We start from the raw sequence: 18519 nt of genomic DNA, 5'->3' as shown, positions 1-18519 counted from the left end.
GGGCCCGAGCTCTCCTGCTGAGTGGACGATAACCACTAGGCCACCTAGCCATCAAGGCCCTACATACTATGGCACCTTACGTCTCAAGGCAGCTCACAAAATTGAATTGATATACAAACCAGATACAGCCAGCACTTCATTCACCACTGGAAAGCAGCCTCCCACAGACTGAAATGTGGCCATGGTTTAATGGTGCACTTTAACGCTACACTGCAGTTTTAACCAGCAAATGAAGAATGATGCTGCATCCAGCTGAAAACGCAGGCAGAACTCAGGGAATGTAATAAACCAAGCTGGAATATGGTTACGCACATGCATACGCACATACCCCCACATGCATACTTCCAAAAAGCACCACGTGTTAATGGCCACAACTGATGGAGTCCTCAGCGTAGCAACTCTCAGGAAAGAGAGCAGAACAGCACCCTTTGGCAGCACAATGCCGGGGCAACTGAATCACTACTGATACACAGGGCAAGAAAGCCACTTACAAAAACAACCACATCACTTCCTGCAACACCCGATACTGACCCAATCTGACCCTGCTTCCTGCAGGATCACCCAAGGAACTACCCATTATTGTTGGAATGAGGCTTTTAAAGAGGGGTTAAGTAAGCAGGGGGAGGAGGGAGGCTCCAGATAACATAAAAAGTCCTGTTTCCTCTAATGACAAGTCATTAGATGCTAAGAATACTGTAGCAGGATGGAACCTTGCTCTACACCAAGGGCACCCTGTGCAATCCCCCGCAGTATGAAATATGCAGGCTGTTACATTTACATGCTGCCGTCACTTTCCTGCTGCTTCAAGAACAAGACAATAGTCCAAGGAGATTGCTGCTGCAACCTTTCCTCTTGTCTTTTGAATACCCTTAAGCAGCACCGCCTTCAGCCAAATGCCAAGCAAACTGGGCTTTCATCCTCCATGGCAGCATTTCTCTCAGAGAAAAGCACATCAAAGCTGTCAGTCCAGCTTCCACATCATCATTCACTGAGAAGACACCAGCTCCCTCCTCCTCCCACCTGTCCCACAACAACTGAGCGACTTTGCCACATCTGTGTCAGCCCCCAAAAGCAACGTGGAAGAGCCCACAGGCAAAGCAAGAGCTGCAGCAGCTGCTGTCCCCATTGGTCAGAGGAAAGGGCTGACAATACAGTACCTCTATTTCTTCTCCATTGTTATTTATTGTATTACAGAGACTCTAGTCAAGGTTGGTGCTAGATGCTCTACATACACACAATAAGAGACAGGGGTGTAGGGATAACTTAGCTGACTTAGGGCATGACACTTACCTCCAGAGCAAGCGATTCAACAGGGGTCAATTTATCGCGTCTAGTGAAGATGCGATAAATTGACCGCCAAGCGCTCTCTGATATTCCACCAGAGTGAGAGTGGAGCTGACAGGTGGAGTTGACAAGGGAGCATCAGCAGTCGACCTACCGCAGTGAAGACACCACGGTAAGTAGCTCTAAGTATGTCGACTGCAGCTGCATTATTCACATAGGAAGTTGCATAACTTAGATCAATCCCTCCCCTCCCCACAGTGTAGACCAGGCCTTAGACCTGAAGAAGAGCTCAGTGTAAGCTCTGAAGCTTGTCTCTGTCATCAACAGAAGTGGTCCAATGAAAGATATTACCTCATTCACCTTGTCTCTCTGACTTAGATAACTTAGCTTGAGCAGGTCCAAATTAAGCTGAAATAGTTAACTATCGTGAATATGTTTATAGTAAATAGGGGAGGCAAAAACTAACCAAAACTAACTATTGTGGGAATGTTTATATTAAACATAGGCAGAAACATACTGAACGGATAAACTTGCCTTACCCAATCTGCAAAATGACTGGTCCTTACATGTGAGAAGTACAGAGTTTAGTAGCTTAGAAAGATGTATATAAACTGGTAGTGTGAGACTTGAATTGGAACTGTGGTATCATCCTACACCTAAACCTGCTGTGTCTGGGTCCGGCCAGCATAGGCAAAGAGCTGTCACATGCCTAATAAAAGTTACCTGAGTAAAGAGCTGAAGTCAAACTGTGTTTTTTGGTCCCAGACAACTGGACGAACTGTTCTTCCAGAGCTTTTCAAGGTGTTCTGGATCAGTCAAGTGGAAAGGTCTCAGAGGGAATCCCAAAAAGGACCTGTCCCCAAGAGCTTACAATGTAATTACATGAGAGAGAAGAAGGATTAGTATCTCCATTGCACAGACGGGGAACTAAGGCAGAGAAAAGCTAAGTGACTTACCCAACATCATCCAGGAAGTCAATGGCAGAACACAGAACTGAACACAGAACTCTCAACTCATACTCTACTGCCTTCACCATAGGACCATTCTTCCACCACATCTGAGTTGGATGAGCTAGAACTGCAGCCGGTCATAATGGCATTCCTCACCCTGGGACACAGGAGGAAATTATCAGGCTGTGAGCATTTTTTATGGTTGCTTGCAGTTAGCAGAGTTTTCATTTTATGCATCTTTTGAACCAGCATCTTCTGTGGAGCTGGAACCATTGGTAGAGAACTTCCTTGGGGACCTGGTAGAAGGCAACAGTGACATTCTATGACACTCTCACTACAAGCAAGATGATGACACTTGCTAAGCAACACCCATCAGCAAGGCCTGTAGCCCATCTGGAAGCCCACATGAGGCAGCATATTCAGAACAAGACATTTCTTTCCCTTCCCTTCATTTTTAGGTGAACCAGAAACTGGTGTAAGGTGGCAGATAACTTCACACTCCAAGGCAGTCTTTCATATCAACAGAAAACACACCACACAGGCAGAAGCACCCACTTTCTACGCTGCCCAGGCTATGAACTTATGTCCAGTGGTGGAGCTATCACTTTCAAGGGCAAATTCTTCATGCCTACACATTTCTTGCCTCCTCTGTGGAGACTGCTACCAACTGGACTGAGACCAAAGAGCTATCAGACAGCACTGATGTTTCCATTGCCGCTGCCCTGGGCAAGATTTGAACTATGGACTTTTAGGCTCTGTATCCTAGAATCCAAGTTGCCTCACTCGTTGTCATTTTTCTTTTCAGAGAAGTCACACAATGCACCAGCCATCCTCTCCCAACTTAGTTCCGGTTACAACTGGGGCTTCTCATGGAGTCTAAAAAAGAGCTCCCAAAAGCCAGCTCTCTTCCACCCCCTGCATCCCTCCAAATCTCTCCTCTCCAGGATCCTTGACCCTGTCCCCCACATCAAAATCCCAGGTCCAGATTCTTGCATCTGGATGAGCTTCAGGTCCTTCACCAAATAACAGGGAGAGAAAGGAAGGGGATTTTAAGCCTCTTCTGTGCTTTGTTTGGTTACAGCCACTCAGGGTTAGCTTTGTATTACTGTAGCATTTAAAGGCCCAAACCAGCACACGGCCCCATTGTCCCAGGTACTTCACACACATATAGGAGGAGAGTTCCTGACCCCAAAGAGATTAGCCTGCATTGAAAAAAGAGGAACTAGGGGATGAAGCAGACAGCAGAGAGAGGTAAGGTACAGGAAAAAGGCGTTTTCATGGACCGCACTTGGTCTAAACTGCACTCAGCTGCTTACAAGCAACAAAAAGGGGTTGTACAGAAACCATGAATCAGGCTTTTGGTCTAGGAGAGGCAGGAGCATGGCAATACAGCCCTCACCATAAGGAGGTTCAGATGCTCCACAGTGCCCTTGCAAGCAGGCAGCTCTTAGCAGTGGGAGAGTGACTCAGCAGTGGGGGTATAAGGGGATACAGGGATTGAAAGGCGGCTCTGAATTTTACAACAGGCAAAGGCACTTATCTGCCCACAGTTGGCTCCACTCTTTATGCTACTGGCTTCTTTAATTCTCAGAGGCCTGGAAAAGGCAAGGACATAGCTCTTGCTCAGCTTTCCATGCCTGCTTACAGCAAAGACCAATTTAAACCCACGCACACACCCCTCTAGAACTTGCAGCAATCAAAGTCCACCCCACAGAGACATGCCATTTCCTCCAGATTGCAATTTGGCCATTCATTTTCAGATGCCGGTGTCACTGTTCAAGATGACTAGCGCACACCAGGAAATTACAGCTTAAAAAAAAATAGCCCTATGTGCCAAGAGAAAGGGAGAAGTGCATGCCAAGCGCTGTTCCAAGAAGGTTATGTTAGAAAACTGGGCAGTGAGCTGAAAGGATAACTTCAGATGCATTGACGCAGATGCAGCCTATGTACTTAACCTGGATGCCAACAAGCAATACAGAACAGCTCTGCAATTTACCCCAGAAGGGTGGGGAGCTGGAAGCTCTCTGCTGCCAAAATGCCCTTCAAATTGGCCAAAAGGTACATTTGGTTGCTTGTCAGTGCAGCAGATGCAGAATGGCCATCCTTTCTCTGCCCTGACCTCCTCAAGGACGGCAAGAGCTGCTTCCAAGAAGAAACCAAGGGACGTTACCGCAGATTTTGTTCATTTTGGGTTTTACAAGTTATAAAAATTTCCAAGCCTGACTATAAAAATGGCATCTAGATACTTTTACCAAAACCACTTGTTAAACAGATAAGTGGGGCTTTTAAAGTTACTTCTTGAAGTGAACTGCTAAAATTTCAAAATGATTTAAAACTGCTTGGGACACTGGACCGATTCCGAGTAGAACTTATTTACAGAGTCATTTTTAATGGAATATTTATTTAGTGAAATGGATGCCAGGTGTACATGCTTTATGAACTCATTAGATTGGTATATGGCCAAATCCCGACCATATTTAGCGTTTTTGCTCCCTCAGTGATTTCCACTTCTTACAAAGTAACAGCCAAATTTGACCTATTGTGTCCCAGTCAGAAAATGAGTATTTTCAGCCTAGACAACAAATCTGGCCACCTTAAAAGCCCTGGAGCTAAATTATTTTCTCGTTATGCTAGTGTAAAAATCCAGATTGAGGCCATTGGCACCAATGGAGTTATTCTGGATTGGCACATAGGTGCAGGAGGGCAGAATTTCATCTGCGTGGGTATGCAACACAACTGCTAGAGCTCTTTGTAACTTTAAAATGTCCATCTTCACACCATATGCCTCTGCCTACAAAACCAATGTTGCACTCATCCTAACTGGTATTTCCAGTTTACTAAAATCCTCAGACCACAATGGTCATCATCTCGATCTTAGAACTTGTACTTGTATGTAATACCAGAAGACCTCCCCAGTATTCAAAAATTGCCAACTCCCTTTCCCCACCCTCCACCCCAGCCTTTAGAAGACATGGCTGGCTTGATAGTTTACATGCATTATATATAAACAACCTAAAAGCAAGAGAAACCCAAGCCAAAGAGAGGAGAGTTTTGCATTGAATTCTGACAGCATGAATCCTGAGATCCCCTTTTTATCTTTTGCAGGAGCGAGATCCAGAGTTCTGGGCCAGCTCTTCTAAAAGTTCTGGCTCACGTGCTTGCCAGCCTCCCCATACTGGTCAACAGTTTCTTGGTTTCAGCGGAATGTAGTTATCACAAGAGATCATGGTTGCAGAAGGAGAGGCAATCACCAGATAGGTAGGCCCAAACCCATGAAGTATTTTGATATCAGGATAGTGACCTTGAACTGGATTCTGTGCTCAATGGGAGAGCAGAGCAACTGTAGATGCTAAGAGGATGAGTAGTTCAGTTATGTATCAGTAGAGCTTTTTTAGGGTGTCTTGCTTCTTTCCTAGCAATCATGAGTTGCAATAATCAAGCCAGGAGGTCACAAATACATGGATCACTGTGAACAGACCCAGATAAAAATGGGCATTCTTTGCTATCATGGATGTTTGGGCATCCATGGGTACAGAAGAGTTGATGGATGCTGAAGCTGTGGACTGACAATCTGATGGCCATACACTATTGCTACAGAGAAGGCAAGTTCTTCAAAGGGCTTTCCTCTTTCCTACCAGCATCCTCTCTATCTTGCTTGGATTCAGCTTTAGGCCAGCTGCTCTTCATTCAGCCACTGATTTTGGCTAGGCACTGAGAAACGGTGAGAAAGTACTGGCCATATTTGATTACTTCTAAGAAACCTGTGGTGTCCATCACAGATCCACAAGCAATAGTAGTGTGGAAAGCAACTTCCCCATAGGCTGGAGAATTCCAACCTTTCAAATGCAGAGATTTATAACCAAGCCTTTTGTGCTTCTGAACAGCTTAAAGAAAGCACTAGCATTCTTTGGGTGGCAACAGGGTTTCCGAGGGGTTCTAGGCTTCTGATTACCATCAGGTTTCCAAAGTTCCATTCAAACTCTGCTCGGTGGCACAGAGAGCTGTTCTGTAATGGGCCATAATCCCCTGTTATCTTCTAGCCAGAATTCCCTTTCAATCCAGCCCATCTGGCTTCAACTAAAAGGAAACTTCTTTCAACCTCTCTGGTCTCATCATGCCTCCTCTTTCCCTGATGACTTTGCCTGTCTAGTAGGAACAGTAATTTCTATATATGTTAAGACCAGAACCAGGTCTGATACAGTATCTGGACCACATCAAAACTTCCCTACATTTTCAGGGATATGGGGGATCTGAGGCTTGATTCAGCACCAATGTGTTTTCATCCATGAATTTCACGGGGGTGTATTCTCAGAAGGAATGCTTGCGGGACTATGAAAGGAATAGCCAACTTCTTAGGATTCTAATGGACCAGGTGTTAAGGCTGTATAGTCTCCTGCCCTTTTACATCTGCGCCAATTGTGCAAAAAACATTGATTCCACATTTCATGCCCTGCTTTAGAAATACAACAATTCTGTGCACACATAACCATCAAATAGGCAAACATTTCATGAATGACTCTGCCGCTCGGTTCAAAGAGTTACTATCCTCATTTGGTCAGAGAAATGGTCTCTGCCTTGGAATGGAACAATAGCATTGATTTTCCAAAAAGTGTTCATCAGGAAGGTGTTCGGTGCACAATAATTACCTATGTTCTCTCAATCTGCGAGACAGAAGACCAGCTGTACATCAACCCACCTCCTGGCACATTGCCCAAGGACGCTGGCATTTTTCCACCATTGCCTTGATAAATCAGGCAGAAGACAAAGGAAAAGCGCAATCAAAGTTTCCACCAGCTGGGCATCATTTGGGGTTATAAGAATTGTAGTCTAAGCTTCAGTTACAACAGTAACTGTTTATATGTACTACAAATACCCTATTAGGAAAATAACTTTTTAACCACAAAATTTACCCAGCAATGTGAAATATGTGATTGGGTTTTGCCAGGCAAAGCTCAAATATTCTGTATGTCCTAAAATTCACAAAACTGAGTCCCCCGCCTCCCACATACAACCTAGCATGGTGAGTTCTGATCTAATGGTTAGAGCCTGGAGAATCAGAAGACCTTGATCTAACCACTGACTTTCTGCTTTCTTCCTCTGTTTCCCCATCTAAGGAATAGGTATAATAATATCTACCCACTGACATGGCTGAGGACCAGGGACAACAGTAGCAGCTTCTCGTCAGTGAACTAATGGGACCTCAGCTTCAGTTTTTGTTGTTCACTGTGGTCATCCTCCCTTGAGTATGTGCTCTCTGTAGATGGATGGAAGAACTTTTGTTGTAGCAGGCTGCTGCTGCCTCAGTGGGAGACTGAAATGGCATAGTCATCATGTGAGGCATGCATGAGGGTTTATTTATGCTTTCCCGTGCTCAGCAGAACTTCAATTGCTAGACTGACAGTCCAGCCATCATAAAGTTACTTTCCAAGAATTTTTTTCAGATTAATGGAAAGAAGAACAAAAGGCAAGTCCCCATGGAACAGCACAGTGTATTTCTCTTCTGTAGCAGGCTGCAGAAACTCTGAGAACAAAATGGCAGGCTGCCCCTGCAAACCTTAAAAATGTGAAGCCTGCAATACACAAAAAACATTGTAAGAGTGTCACAGAACATATACCAAAGATTCCACTTGTCAAACTGGTACAGAGAATATTAAAAAGGCACTTCATACAGGAATACTTGAAGGGGAAATGGTTAGGAGAGGAGGATGTGAAGTAAAAGGGACAATACATTCTCCATAGAGCTTGGCAAATTGAGGATACGAGTCCACACAGACTGTGCAAGGTAAAAGGAGTCGAATGTTGTCCGGGATATTTATGATGTTTTATACAGAGACACTATTATCCTTTGCGAATGGACTATAGAAGAATCATTTGCTACTTCATAGTCCAAGGCTCTAAAAATCTGTTGTTACACTTAGGAGAGTAAAAGTGAAGTATGCAGAAGTGATCAAAGAAGAACAGCTGGTTTTATAGCCAGCCAGGGGAAACAGCTGATCATATATTCTTCCTATGACAAATAACTGAGAAAGTAATCGAGAGCCTGGCAGAAACCAATGTTGTTACCCCAGCATATTGATTTTAGGCAGAGCATCTTAATCTAACACATGACAAAACTTGGCCATTGAAGTAGATATGACTTTCAAGGAAAAGTGATATTATATAAGCTAGTTATGGCTCAGAGATTCTTATGAAAACAGTCCCAGGCTATAAATGAATGAAGAGAAAAGGACTTTTTAAGCAAATTTTCTACCTATTCTATTTTTTAAAAAAAGCTAAACTATGATTCAAGTGAACAACACAGAGGAGAACTCATCTTCCATGCTAAAGGGAAACAGGTAAATGAAATTCATTATTTTCAAATAAGTGTTTCCTTATATGGGTTTGTCTTGAGAACCCTTAGATCATGAACAGCACACTCAAAGTTCAGAAATTCAAAGCTCACCCAAATTTGGATTATTTTTTTAAAACAAGCGTAAGACCAAGAGAATATTTCCATGGTTTTAAGCAAAAAAACATCCCCCGGTCTTGTTTGCAACCCAAAGATTGCAGCACTGTGGACTGAAAGTGAAATCAATATAAGCAAAAAGGTGAAGCTGGTTTAATTTCTTTTCACTGGCCAAGCACAGAGAAACGCAAAAAACAAAAACAGCAGAGATCAAAGCTGCCTTTTAAAGGTCTAAAATTATCTGAGGATTTTAAGGATGTGAGTAACAAAAGAAGGAAATGTGTTTTGTTAGTGAGAGCAGTTTTTAAACTGACAGCAGAGCTGTAAAACTGAAAGAATAAAGAAGCACGACTAAAATTGTTGTTACAGCAGAACCACAGAGTTATGAACACCACAGTTACAAACAGACCTCAAGAAGCAGAGATAAAAAAAGCATATACTGTACAGTAGTGTTAATCATAAACTACTAAAAAATAAAAAAGTTTAAAACATTTGACAAAGATAAAGAAACTCTTTCTGTGCTTGTTTCATTTAAATTAAGATGGTTAAAAGCAGCATTTTTCTTCTGCATAGTAAAGTTTCAAAGCTGTATTAAGTCATGTTCATTGTAAATTTTTGAAAGAACCACCATAATGTTTGTTCAGTGTTATGAACAACCACCATGCCCAGGTGTTCATAACTCTGAGGTTCTACTGTAATATTAATCAATGTAGGCACCCTCTATTGGAGGAACCTCTGAATTTAAATCTCCCTGCCAAGAGGATCCTGAGTGCTGTGATGGGAAGAGAGAGACTGCTGCTGCCAGAAGTGAGAGCCTCGTTTTGGAGGCTCAAATGTGGTGTGCTCCATTTTGTGGGTGGTGAAGAAAGCGTAGCTGCTGAATGAGTAGGAGTCTTCTCTGAGCTCCATCCAAGTGGGACACCAGCCTGCTTCCGTGGTCCCCTGTTCTGACTTGGGAGCTGAGACTGTGTTACCGCTCCCCAAGTCAATGGACAGGAGATTGCTTTGTGGAGCTCGGTCCACATCAGAAGCTACTGCTAAGCTGCTGCTAGAAAGCCAGTACCCACTGCTAAGAAACTGGTGCGGCTTCGACCCAGCAGGGAGCCAAGGTGGCTATTGCTGGGCTTCATGGGAACCAGGCCAAGGGCTGTGGCTGTGACCAAAACTGACTGAGGCTGGCATGCAGTGAAAATAATCACAATATTTTGTTTGGAAAAATGCTTTCGAGGGAAGGGGAATTGCAAAGAGAACTTTAAGTGGTTTCCCTTCATCTGAGAAGTGAAGAAGCGTTTTACTGACCTAACCCGGATCCAGGATTACTGACCTCCTAGTTATTGCACCTCCCATCTTCAGAGAGGTCGTGCAGCTTGGATTCATCCCCAGTTGGAATCGCTTTGCCCCTGGTCCAACTTGGTTGGACTACTTGACCAGGCCCACAGAGTGCTGTCCCCAGCTTCAAGATCTTCAAGCGTGCCCATACAAGCAAGCGTCTAGAACTTGGGAAATTAGAGGCATGCACACTCAGAGGAGGGGTAATTGGGGCCAGTGTAAATGTAAGTTAGTTACATGTTTACTACTGTAATTGCATTTATTAATTGATTTATTCAAGTGCCCCTTCTGACTTAATGTGGCTGTGCCAGTCTGTTATATCAGATTTTTCTGTGTTAAGTAAAAGCGTGTTAACTCCAGCGTAAGAGTTTATTGTTTATAATTGGTACTTTTGAGTTAGACTCACTGCATAGATTATCTCAGGTTTATTCCTGGAGGTTCCCAAGGCACACCCATGACTGTGTACAGGGCCTAGCCAGGTGCAAACATCACCAAGATTAATTTGCTTATACCTAAAAGGACTGTGGCAGAGGGGTGGATAGAGGATTTCCACCTATCAAGCATCAGAACTGGAATTCTTGGATCTCCTTTTCTATTGACAAGATCAGGTTCCTTGGCACACAGGTGAGCATTGCCTGCTCCCAAGTAACCCCGGAAAGAGAGGGAGGGTTACACCAAATTGAACCTTAGTTTTCAAATATAAGCATCAAAGGCTATGTTTGAGCATTTAAGTGAGAGATGGGCCTAAACAAATCTGCCCCTTCTCCTTCCCCCGCCCATTCTAGATTTCTACACTGCCCTGAATCTTTGGATATTCAGAATTCACACCTGAATTTCACAGCTCAAAAACTTCTCTAATTTAAAGCGACACTTACATGCCTAAAACAGATACTTCACAGACCTCAGTACTGATTTGAGCCTGTAACTCTGCAGAGATCTAAGTGTTCTCGTATGAGTGTCCCCAAACCTTTAAAGCTCTTATTGGCCTGGGACCTAATTAGCTGAGAAGCCCTACTCCCACATTTCCTCTTCTCTTGTGATGCTGCTGCATTTGTGATCTGTGGAGCCTCTCTAGTGGGAACCACCTCCCCCCCAGCTCAGAAAGAAGGCAGGCAGATTATCTGGTGTTCTCCAAGAGTGGCCATCCTCTTAGGAATTCACTCCCTCATTTGATGTGAAACAGACACCGTCTTCAGGGTTCATTACAAAACACGGGTGTGTTTTCTCAGGCTCTGGGATGGAGGTGAGAGGTAATGGCCTGGGTTCGGTCTTTAGTGAGGATGAGTTGTTCTTATATGCGATTGCTTGGCTGCATAGTTAGTTTTATTATGTGTATCAGAGCAGTTTGGGGCTGGATTTGTCACATTTTGCCTCCGGACTGTTCATTCTAGGCTTAAACTAGAACATCTAGAACTTTGCTACAAAGCTTTCTGTAATCTAAATAAGACTCCATGGAGTTGCACCTGATTCTGCCAAGTATGGATTTGGCCCTATGAGTGGTCCAACACTGCATTGTGCTCATGATAGCAGTCACACCTATATGCAATTGCTTCAAAGCCCTCGCACATGCAGTATGCTGATGATTCATTGCAATCTCATCAGCTGCTTTGAGTAATTAAAATAAAAAGCTTGACCCATATCCTTCAGCAACAAACCCTCCTTGTCAGGAGTGCTGCATCTCTCAATGAATCTGTCAAGCTGAACCATCAAACCATTTTTTTGGCTGGGTCTCCCCAGTCAAACTCAATTTGTGGGTTTCAGTCCTTGATAGTTGTAGGTTGGTTTCAGAGGATCCATTTGCTTATTTTGCACTGGGAATTATTCTGGTTGGCGGTAGCTCTCTTCCCCCTACTATATCTGCACATCCAAAGTGGAAACCAAGTCTTGTAATGAGATGGCATAAAAGTAGTCATATATATTCAAAATGTTGGCCTCTAAACCTGTAAGACCTGGAAATATTTACCAATATGTCAAAATGCTTCTAGCTGAAAACCATTTCTAAAGCATGCACAGTTTGCAAATTTAATGGCTTAAGGTGTATGGGCTCATGAATCACCAGCTTTCTTAGCAAGCAGCATTTGAAATGTTGATACCTTAGCCTTGAAATGGATGTGAAAGCACAACACCCTTTACATGTCATTAGGGAAAGACATACTTTTAAAAGCTCCTCCGGAAGTTTGAATGCCAGAGAAGTGGCTGGACCAGGTGGAAGTAATAGGAGCAGCTTAATTTGAGTCATTGTGCACATCCAAGTTCTGTGATAGGAATGACACTTTGTCTGGGTCAGGAAACATATTAAAGGAAGCACTGATTCTTAGAGTTTGTCTGATAACTCCAGATGCCTTTACGAGTGATGATAAGCATTTGGGGAAGGTATCAGGACTTAATTCAAATTAGTGAATTCAGCTATCAGATGAATACTTTCTCAGTAATTCTATTCCGTACCAATTGGTAAGATCATAACACTCTTACCACTGTTAAGTATTCAGATGGCAAAATGTGGACCCTTCAATGAACAGCCATTATTAAAAGTTTATATGACAGAGAAAACGTGAAGTAAGTATTTAAGAGGAAAGCCGTTGTGTGTAGACACCAGTAAGTGGCAAACACTGCATCACAAAGTAAAATACGTGTGCACAGCACCCACCATTGATCCAGAAGAACTGTTGAGTGTACTTCATGCAGTAAATGATCATACAGCTGGAAATGTCAAATACTATAACACAAACTGGAATGGAAATAGAATACAGGCTCTCTCATCTTAAGTCATTTTTACATGAAAAAATATAGACTTCATATACTATCTTAACATACCCTGCTATCCTAAACTCTTACCTAAGCTTTCCAGAAAAGTGTAAGAAATGTTATACTATACATGTATGGTATAGAATATACCAACAACTTGAATACTGATAAACAAACACAAAAAAAGTAAATAAAAGTATACTACACTAAATTCAAACCAACCAGATTCTTCTGTGAAAATCTGTTTTGGTAAAGGTAACAGAACAGGTAAAGTCTTCTGGCATATATATTGAGTTTTACTGATGCGTTAGATTGCGTGTGAATTTATTAGAATTTTCTGAAGGGAAGAGGTATCTAACCTTGATCTCCTTCTCTTTTTCCTCTGCACCTACAAACACAATTCAACCACTATTTCTATGCTGACAACTCACAAATCTACCTCTTTACTCCAGGCCTGGCTCCCTCTGTCCAAACTAAAATCTTGTCCTCTCTCTCTCTGACATATTATGGATGTCTAGCCAGCAGCTCAAGGTCAACATGACTAAAACAGACTGCTAACCTCCCTCCCTGATCTCTGTGGACACCACCGCTACCCTACCTGTCACTAAAGCCTGTAAACTGGGCATCATCTTTGACTGGGACTTCTCTCTAGGTTCTCACATCCAGGTTATATCTAACTGCTGTAAATTTTTTCTGCAGCGCATGTCTAGGAAATGGCCTTTACTATCCAGCCACACGACTAAAATTCTTGTCTAGGCTCTCACCATCCTGAAACATCCTTCTCTCTGGCCGGGAAAACGCAGTTTTGTCCCGCTCAGATCCATTCAGGATGCTGCTGCAAAGATCACTTCTCTAGCCCATCATTTTGGCCACATCACTCTTCTCTGTGAACCCCTCCACTGGCTCCCCCTCCCACTTCTCTACTGTGCCAAACAAACCAATAGTGTTCACTTTCCAGGCCCTTCACAACCTGTCCCCACCTTCTTTCCCCATCATCTCTGATTCACTACCACAATGCCAGCTCTCACCTCCAATTGGAAGCTGGCATCTGGCTACTGATTTTCAAACCAGCATCTTTCACACCTGGGAGGAGCTTGTAAACATGCACAAAGTTACCTTCTTATCCTCCTACAAATCCCCACTTAGAACTCTCCTCTTCCATCATGCCTACGGAAAAGCTTGACCACGGTTAGGCTGCTGGTGTGTTGAGATCACTGCCTATCAAGCTGACAAATATTGTCTCATTGTTTCCCTTGTGCTCCATCAGTCTGTCTGTATACACCTGTTGTCTCTAATCTTATACTTAGCGGAATTAGTTGGAAATTTTTTTGCAGAAGCAGGTTTCTATGTGTTTGGAAAATGATGTTTCAACCATGTTTGTAAAAATCTTATTGATTGTGATGACATGTCCTGGGGAAAATTTCAAAACAAATTGTTTTTTGTTTTGGAAAAATTTGATTCAGGATGAAATTTGTGTTTTTGTCATTTTTATATTTCTTCCATTATTTCATGACATGCCAGTAGTAATGGTGCATAATATAACTTAAACTTTCAAGTCCAGTCATGTTATGCACTACTGATGTCATATTATCCTGGTCAAAATATTCTATATGTTTATTTTATTTTTAAAATCATTAAGTTGCTACCTATTACTGGTGGAGACCTCTTATTTTCTGGATCAGAAGATCTTCTGTTTGTAATGAGCACCCTAAAAAACCATTCCAGGCTAACACAAGGATACTGAGCAGAGCTACTCCTCTAATCAGTACACTGTGTACTTATCTCCTTTTCTTGTTCAAAATGCAAAAACTCTCATTACAACATAAACAGGAGACATTTGATTTAGAAAAGATAAGATGTTACAATCAGTACTAACTAGCAGGTGCCATTAATGATTTTTAAAATAAAATAAATTGATAGGATATTTCACATCCATCATATTTTGACATGAGAGAGACAAGATGGGTGATATGTTTTATTGGACCAACTTCTGTGCGGTAATACCTTTTATTGTATCAACTTCTGTTGGTGGAAGAGACAAACTTGCAAGCTTCACAGAGCTTTTTTTCAGATCTGGAGAAGAAAAGCAGAATACCCATGCTAAATAGAAGGTGGGATAGATTGTTAAGCATCAGGGGTTCACACGTGTGGTAGGAAACCACTTAAAATGAAATGAATAATGAAGTGAGTAATTTCTGCAGTCATAAGACAATGAAGGGTTAAAGCTCTGTGGAGCTCAAAAGATTGTCCCTTCCACCAACAGGAGTTGGTACAATAAAAGATATTAGCTCACCCATCTCATCTCTCTCTTATCCCGAGATCAACACAGCTACACCACCACTGCAAATAGTATGACATTATGCACTATTACTACTGGCATATCATGGTGTAACAAAAATATTTTTAAAAGGATAAAAAATAAATTTTTAAACAAATTTGTTTTGAAACAGTGTTTTCCCAAAATGACTGACTTTTTAAAACAAAAATTCAGAGTTTCCATTTCATTGGAGATTTTGAAAATATTTGGTTTTGTTCAGATTCAGAACGAAAACAAATTTCACACATGCTAGCATCAAACACCATAGGTAGTCCCACTGGAGTCTTTGCAGGCTCAAGACCCTAGTTAGCCTCGAAGAGTGTGGATAAGGATTATTTTCTATGAGCCGTGGTACCCGAGCTGTGCTATATAGGACCCCTCAAGGATGTCTATAGTATGTAATGATATTCAAATACAGTAACAATCCCATTCTCAGAAGAGTCATCCACATCCACCCGGTCTGGTAAAACCATGCTAGCAACATCTATATTTAAAACATGATTGTTGTTGGCATCCTTTCAATCATAGCATGGACTGGTCCTTACTGAGCAGACCACAAAGGTCTTGCATCTCTAAGCTATAGCCATAAGAGACCTGAGAAGGTGACAATCTTACCCTTTAGCAACACCTAGAAGAAGTCACAGAACAGTATTAGTGTCTCGGAAAGGGCTGATTGCATTCTGGGATTCAGTTCATGCAACTGATACATGGAAGAATAATAGAATGAAAAAGAGCTAGAAGCGAACCCCATTGCAATTCTCTTAACATTCTCTGCTGGTGGCTCAGTGACCAAGTAACATTGTGCCATGCTGGAAATCCAGGTTAAGGGGCAGCCACAGGAATCCCATTGCTCAAGAATGTGAAACCCCAGAAGATCAGATGTGATGCCCTTCATCTTTATCATTGGCATATGCTTCCCCAGTCCTATCTGCAGGGGTGCATGGATGGTGGTCAAGCAGCCTACTCTCCCCCCACACATGGATTGTTGTATTCACTACAGGTGCAGGATTTCATGGCTAACAAAGAAATGATCAGATATCCCAGACAAAGTAGCCCTATGACTAATTAACAAGAGAAGCAAAAAAGGACAAATTCTACTACTGTCCCGTGATTGAACTCAAACCCCGCCTGCTCTCTATGCTCCAGGAATATGGACTCTTGGTGGCTTCCAGTCGGGGAAGTCCTCAGGCTACCTTGTGCTTCAGGAACTGGTCCCAGTGAACATGCATTGAACCACTATATCTATTAAACTAAATACACAGGGGAACAACTTGCTTACAACTTGTGCAACCCTACGTCCTTCATGGGGCAGTCAGTTGACTGCAGTAGGATTGCACATAAACGAGGGCAGATTTTGCTTTCAAGTCTAGTTCAGACTGGCTAGTGTATTTATCTGAACAGACCAGCCAACCTTAGTTCAGTACCTATTTCCTACACTCCTCTCCTGCTAGACTTCTACCAAAACATTCGAGTGCTCAGATAACTGCAGGCACATTGGACAGCTAACGTTTCCTGTTCAGTTGGCATATCACTGAGCTACGTAAAATGGAAATTATGTCTCAGAAAAGTGGGTGGCTGCCTTCTATTCAGTTTAGAAACTAACTCTTTAGCGATTGAGCTATACCTCAAACTTCTATACTTCAGTGACAGCCAATAGTTTAGATGCATGTAAGTTAGCTACCTAAACCAAAGGAAAAACTGCTAGACCCTGTAGATTGGCAAATGCCAATACTCCCCCAGGTGGGAGAGTAATTACTGCTTAGTAAGAACATTCAGGCTCCAGTTCAGCAAGGTACTGAAGCAAATGCTTAACAACGCACATAAGTAATCCCATTCCATGCATAGTCCCACTGACTTCAGTGAAACTACCATCAAGCTTAAAGTTAGACACATAATTAAGTACCCTGCTGAAATGGGGCCTGAAAGCACAATCCAGTGTGCTCATATACAGAAAGTGTTGAAATTTACAGACTATTCTATGTAAACACAAGTATTTCCGGTAGTAAATCTCTCCCTATAGTTATTCAGAATAACCACTAGATGGAGCTACACAGTCACAAATCTGATTTATAGCCCCAGCGGAGTTTGTTGCACTGTGATTGCCTCACATGCTTTTGCTTGCCTTGAAAAGGATGTCTTCTGGCTGCTTCCTTGGTAAGCCAGCAATTTAAAAAGAGGGACTGAAATGCCTTCATTTCCAAAAGCAAATGAACACAGAGAAAGTGGTGAGATCCCAAATCAAATATACACTCGTGTAGTCTTCGAAAATCAAATACATTTTAAAAGTGAGCCGAAAGATAGTTTTCAGAGTAGCAGCCGTGTTAGTCTGTATTCGCAAAAAGAAAAGGAGTACTTGTGGCACCTTAGAGACTAACAAATTTATTTGAGCATAAGCTTTTGCGAGCTACAGCTCACTTCATGTATCCGATGAAGTGAGCTGTAGCTCACGAAAGTTATGCTCTAATAAATTTGTTAGTCTCTAAGGTGCCACAAGTACTCCTTTACTTTTTGCGAAAGATCGTTTGTTTGCCAAGAACCTAAGATTAGATTTCTTGTGTTACTCCTACAAGTGGTGAAGCAGAGCAGATTATGGCAAACACCTGAACAATCAGCTGTTGTAAGAGAATCGCAGAGCTCTGAACTCAAGTCCTTGTCAAGCAAGGTCTAGTCTATGCTAGATAACCTTTACTATCCACATAGCTATACCAGCAAATGCTCCTAGTGAAGACAGCTTCCACTGGCAAAAGTGTGCTTTTGCTGGTATAGTTTATACTAGTTCCCTGAATGAAACGAGCTGTACTAGTGAAAGCACTCTTTTGCCAGTTTAAAAATCTCATTTAAAAAAAAAAATCACATCCTTAACTGATATTATACTGCCAAAGTTTCTAGGCCAGGTCTACACTAAGGAACTGATGGTCAGTTATTTTGTTCCTATGAGTTAGGGATGTGCAAAAACTGTAACCTTTTACCAACTTGCATCCCATCCCATCCCTCCCCCACATTGTAGGACCCCATCGCTCAGCAGGCTCTGTGAGAGCAAACCCCTGTCCTGACTTGCCACTGATTTCAGCCCCTGCAGCACTTATCTGGATAACATCACACACCCGAGCCATCCTTGCTTTGAGTTTTCCAAATCCCAAAGCCTGGGCTCCCAGGCCCATCTCTAATGTGCACTGGTGTATGCTAGAAGCCTACATGTGCACCCTACAATGAAATGGGAGCACAGTCAGGTTTTTTAATTATTTCCCCTTTAAAGAGAAATTCTGTTCTCCTCTTGAGGGGGCGAGGCATAATACAGGATCAGATTCATGCAGGTTCAGGCTCCTTCTTGTGCCCGTGAAGCCTATTGCACCCCACTGGGAGCAACTGTCCCTGACAGGGAAGGATAGGTAGCAGTCCCCATGTGGCTCTCTCGAGGGCTACACTAGGGAGGGCAGCCTTAGCCTTAG

General features: G+C 42.6%; 1 long non-coding RNA gene across 1 annotated transcript in view; it reads right to left on the bottom strand.

Moving 5' to 3' along the window:
* Window positions 1-18519, bottom strand: part of LOC119858931 — a 108982-nt gene that overhangs the window by 66490 nt on the left and 23973 nt on the right. Inside the window, exons 2-3 of the long non-coding RNA XR_005294060.2 lie at window positions 2241-2391; window positions 2008-2150 (exon numbers count right to left, since the gene is read on the bottom strand). This is a non-coding gene — a long non-coding RNA (uncharacterized LOC119858931). The remainder of the gene's footprint in view (window positions 1-2007; window positions 2151-2240; window positions 2392-18519) is intronic.

This window comes from Dermochelys coriacea, chromosome 7, assembly GCF_009764565.3.
Source record: "Dermochelys coriacea isolate rDerCor1 chromosome 7, rDerCor1.pri.v4, whole genome shotgun sequence".
Lineage (NCBI taxonomy): Eukaryota > Metazoa > Chordata > Testudines > Dermochelyidae > Dermochelys > Dermochelys coriacea.
This window is presented reverse-complemented; position numbering and strand designations above follow the sequence as displayed.